The sequence below is a fragment of the Saccoglossus kowalevskii genome, chromosome 17 (assembly GCF_978046115.1).
Source record: "Saccoglossus kowalevskii chromosome 17, keSacKowa6.1, whole genome shotgun sequence".
Lineage (NCBI taxonomy): Eukaryota > Metazoa > Hemichordata > Enteropneusta > Harrimaniidae > Saccoglossus > Saccoglossus kowalevskii.
Window position 1 is genome coordinate 16,874,329 of NC_140657.1, and position 5,616 is coordinate 16,879,944.

Below are 5,616 nucleotides of genomic sequence, written 5' to 3' on the forward strand. Positions count from 1 at the left end.
CGGCAGAATCTGGTCCCTCAAATAAGGGACACGTGAGCTTTGATTCTAACCGGATATATTGCACTGGGTCGGGGAGATACAAACTTTTGTGTATCTTTTGTCCAATGGATACCTCTACTACGATCATTCGCAAGTTTTGTTAGGTGGTGCGAGACAGCTTTGTTTGTAACCGGACGAACTCCGTTTAATTCACTGAAGCAAACACTGACAATGCTAAAATAAATTGCAGAGGTACGCTAAAATTAATTGAAAACAACCAAATAATTTCAATGAAAAATAAATCACAGAGAGAGGTAACTTGATACATTACGGTAACAACTCTTTTGACGCGCTGACCGCTTCTCCGCGTCTGATGTTTTGTTTTCCTTGTCATAATACTTACTGATTGATGATTTTGTTTTGATTTTTGAGTTTTTTAGCCTGCAACTCGGCCACGACCTTTGCTTTTTCCGTGAAAAATGAGGAAGTTTACGTCAATTTGACGGACATTCCATTTTTTTTAAACTAACGAAGCACACTGTTTAGCACTCCTATTTTTTTCATTTGCCGATTTCTATTCAGAAAAATTCGACCGCTCAAAAATGCACCATAATTTTGCACTCTTAAAACATGTCAGATTTCCAACACTAATTATTTAAAACCGGTCGAAATTTTAAAACTTTTACGTTCGGGGCTGGAGCTCTCTTCTTACAGGCGACCGTCGCCGGTAGTACAACAGCATGTTTTGTACGTACATCCGTGCGCTGATTGTCTGCGACTGTCTTAGAAAATCCCTGAATAAGGCGTTGCCAAAATCGGAAAAATAAAAAAAAATCCTCTTTAAAAAACGAACATAATTCAAATATGTCTTTTAACAAAGATGTTGCAGTGGGAAAAATGGGATTGGAAAGGATGAACAAAACTTCTGTGCCTCGCGTTTCGATTCTAGGATTACGCGATTATTCTTCATTATTGTGTGTTCGCTTCCTGGAGTTGGTTCTCAATACTACATAAAAATCATCAAGGATAAATAATTTAATATCCCACTTTGTACTCTTCACGGTAAACCATAGGCTCTGAAATACTCGTAGATTTTTTATTGAAAATACATCGAAGAGAAGCCATGATGTTTTGATCGTGATAAAAGGTCACCTTCCTAGGACCGCCCCCTGTTTAATAATTCATGAGATGACGTCATATTTACTGGCCATTGCCACGTGTTTTTACCGACCCCTTCAAAACACTGGTATGAATGACGTGTTTCTGATTTATATATTCAAGAGCAGTTGTTCTGGTCCAACGATTTTACATAAAATGTCTATGTCTATACGTCAACTTTCAATTTCAATAGTCTAGAAAGTATGACAAAGTATGACAAAGCAGTAATTCCCGGTTTAACGCGCAAATATGCAAATTAGCCTTTTTCTCGTCTTCTATTTTTGGTGAATTCTTGGGTTTTAAATTATATAGCTGATAGACGCTTTGGCCATTTGCCTCGAAATTTTCACACATTATTGACAAGGAGTTTCCCCTTCAAAATGCGTCCGGACAGTTTATTACGGCGAGTGGAACAAAAATAACAAGTCCGCAATTAACATGGATATATAAATTATGCAAAAATAGAAAAGAGTGAACTTTGAGGTCATGCTGTGCGACTTTGAAAGTCGTTAGAGAGATGAGTGGACGCATTTGAATTAGTAGTATACCAAGGTATCCAGTGATGTAATTTTATCCACAAATGGACTTGAAGTTTTTAAGCTAATTTTTTTTAAACCACTTTTGTCCAAAAAAGCATATTTTTGACCCAAAATCAAAAACGCATTCTGGATATTTAAAATAAAGACAAGTTTTACAAAGTTTGTATAATAAGCTTTCAGAAAATATATAACATGTTGGATATATAATACCATCTTCATTGTCTAATTACTCAATTAAAAAGCAAGCCAAATAAACTGCATCTCTACCTTAAGTCGGTCAACAGATACGCAAAAACAAATTCATGACAGTTATATCGAGATATTCGTGGAGGTTGTTTGCATCCAATACCGGAAATAACTGCTTGCTCTATATAAAACACTATTTATTTCAATACTATGCTGGTATTGGCCGTGAATGACCACTTAATGGCATGTGCAACTGGATCAACAAGAAAAGTATGAAAAGTTTCACTTTGTTTTTAAAGATTCATCAAGCTCTTTTCAAACAGTGGACTGTTGGCTATGTGCACTTGAATTCCAATCAGTGACAACTGATGTATCTACTCGCTACATTTAAGAAGAGGACCGTCACAAATAACGCAAAGTTAAACAGATATATTTATCCGCTTTCAAGGCGCGAACAAAAATCGCTGTTATAGCTGTCTTGATTGGAAATTCCATCATAATTATTTAGGTACGAAGGCTTTGGCAAATGCTTGGCCATCATAAATACATACATATAACCTGTATTCCTGTGATATACTTCACTCAAGGTTATGCCCCTGGCCACCTTGCCTCAGGTGTTGCAGTTGTATGTTTAATAAATATTATATTTATAGTTATTTTATCCATGATTTATGATAGAATGTTCATTGGTGAAATCTCCAAAAAGACATGAGAACGCAAAATCTCTGACAGTCCGGAGTGGTCATAGAAAGAGTATGCGTGACGTACATGACTAACAAACCATCAGTGATGCTAATACCAGGTACGAACGAATAGTCCAAGGCACGCTGGGTAACCGTTGATGACACGCTGAGATGCTGTTTTTTTAGATAAAAACTGCTGTCAGTCAGTCTAAGAGCAACGATTTAAAAATGCACGATCAACCAACCAACACGATTTCTAGTTGACCATTTTCAAATTAAATCTAAAAACAATGCGACTCCAATATAACCAGTCGGGCTGATTATTGACTTGTTGATATTTTGTGATTAAATTTTAAAAATAGCCGCCAGTCGTTAAGAAGTCAACGAAATAAAACCAAATCGACAGCATTGACCTCAATATGTCTGGAATCCAAAAATATACTACTAAAATATGAAACACACCAGAGAATAAGCTTGTTAGCTCATGTAAAAGAAATCACAATTACTCATCGTCTAACTCGAAGACAAACGTTATGTTGTATTATACTCTCCTCTCCAGAAATTACATGATGGGTGTGGCTCACAGATTATGGGCGAGGCCCACAACCATATTTTTTATACGGGTTGCACTTTTTCCTAAGCTGTACTCTTTTTAGATATCTGATGAATATTCATAAGAAAACGCATGCTAAAGGATTGTGATGCGTGTCATTTTGACTCAGAGCGCTGCATTGGAGCTGTTGGTTGAAATCAGTGAATCGTAGCACCTTTCAAAGCAATTGAAACGTAAGTTACCTGCTTTAATTGAAGTCAAGTCAAGCACCACACCAATATATTCTGTGTATTGTAACTAACTAGATTACGACTTTTGGACAACCCGTCACACACATTCGCAAATTTATTACGTTCGCGTCGCCCATTTATTGATTTCGCGTTTTACATATTGACAAAGATCCTGGTAACTGTGCAGTTTGAGTTTTTTAAGTGTACGTAATCGTCGTGGCGGCTATGTTGCACGATAAATGGCAGGACAATCGAATTTGTTAAATACGTGTCCCCTCATGCGTTAAATATGTGGTGCGGACATGACAATATTGACAGGATGCATGGAAGTTGTACTGTGCGTTAAATGACCAGCCAATATATACTCATCGTTCTACAACCTTAATGAAAAAGTGGACTAGCTAATACAAAAAACAAACAAACAAAAAACGGAACAAGTATTCACCGTATTACTCACGCCATATATGTGAATTTGCTGCCTCGAATTTATCTACATTTGCAAATAACACTCATACTGCATGTGTGACTGCATGCTGGTCTAATCTGTACTTCAATTATCCAGCAGATCCACAATGAGAAGTTACCTGATTCTGTTTGTCCTGTGCGTCGCCGTGGCTGTTGTGTACGCCGGTAATGATGATATTTATTTAATTACTTAACCTGCTTTGGAATGATAATGCACAAACAAACAGAAAAAAATGGCCAAACCTAGAAAAAAAGGAAAATTAGAAAAAAATAAAAAAATAAATAAAAAAACATTCATGATAGAAAATCACATAATTTGAAAGGTCATCAAGTGATATAATGTATTTTTTTTCTTTTTGACCAGACTATTTTTGAAGAGGGAAGACTATATGACCTATATTTATTTTCACATTTTACCTTCACCAGATATGTGCAAAAGAAGTTACGAATTGATGGTTTGTCGTTTTTAGAAGCACTGACATGTTCATCCATAAGCCCAAAATAGTCATATAGGGATTTCAACAATTAGGATTAAATTTCAACTGTGTTCTCGTATTGAATATATAATATTGTTTTTTTCCAGAAGAAGAAGTAGAAGAAAATACATCGGAAGCTCCAGTGCATACGCAAGAGCCGTCAGACGAGAAAACTACTATTGCAAGCGAGTCCACAACCAATGTTGCTGTTACCACCAAACTATCTGTGCTGTCTATTCTTTTAACAGCTATGCCTATTGTACTATTGTAACCTGCGTATTACAGTGCGAGCAACGGTCCACTTTGCTCGATGGGACAATGTGCGTGACGGATGTGTCACCTGGCCTCATGGACATTTAATTTTCACACTAAAAGCTGTCTTAAAAATACCTGTACATAATCTATTTTGTGTTTGTGACTACAATGTAATTAATGAGTTACAGCCGTAATGACCAATATCACAGTGATCCAAATCATGACGATTCAGAACGCAATTACCACCTGTCATTTGGCTTGGTTTGATGATGTCATCACCACATGACAACCAACACAGAATCTGATTGGAGCACTACTGATTTGATTTCCATTGTCCGAACAACAGGAAACTATGTACAGTATAAGAGATACATTTTAATTGTGTACTTCAATGAAAATAAAACATGATATTGTACAAAAAAACATCTTGTGCAGTTGGGTTTTTCAATTAGGTACACAGACACTTAACTGATATTCAAAAAAAACAACATCTGATTTCGTAAAAGTTGAGTAAATACGAAATTGTATTTTGAAAAAAGATGGTGTCATATGCTTTCAGTCTAACGACACGATATTATTCTAGGTATCTTCATGAACTTACAACTAATTACTTTGGTTCATATTCTGAAATGAAAGAAAATATTCTGTTATGGTAAGAAATTCTGAGAAAGCAGGCTGTTCGATATCTATAAAATGTCACTGTATCCTGTACATTTCAAGTTTTCCCACAAAAAAATATTCCATCGTATCGTAGCGAACAAATATAAATCCACTAGTATATACGTTAATTGACAAATTAATCTGAAATGACCTAACAGTTGTAATAGTTCCACTCTACTGCTTATTAGAAACTGCATTTTTTGAACTTTTTTGCAACAGGTTCAACTAAGACATGCCTCCATTTTTATTTACCAATTCACATCGTCTTACAATATGCAAATTAGATGTGACTCAAAAGGTCAAGAAACGTTTCTTCAATACACTACAATGAGCATTTTTACACATGGTACAAAAATGCACTTTTAATTTGTCGACATATTTTCATCGTCGACCAGGACAAATTTACATAATTTTAGAAAATAAATAACAACG

General features: G+C 35.7%; 1 long non-coding RNA gene across 4 annotated transcripts; it reads left to right on the top strand.

Annotated features, from left to right (window-relative positions):
- The first annotated feature begins 3,228 nt into the window (after nucleotides 1-3,228).
- LOC102810421 (uncharacterized) lies at nucleotides 3,229-4,947 on the top strand. Of its 4 annotated transcripts, none has more exons than XR_438330.3 (3): nucleotides 3,229-3,331; nucleotides 3,891-3,958; nucleotides 4,377-4,947. It is a non-coding gene; the product is annotated as an uncharacterized LOC102810421 (long non-coding RNA). The 4 variants fall into 4 exon arrangements; XR_013420793.2 differs by having other exon boundaries at nucleotides 4,380-4,947; XR_438331.3 differs by having other exon boundaries at nucleotides 3,230-3,331; nucleotides 3,894-3,958.
- Nucleotides 4,948-5,616: the final 669 nt, after the last annotated feature.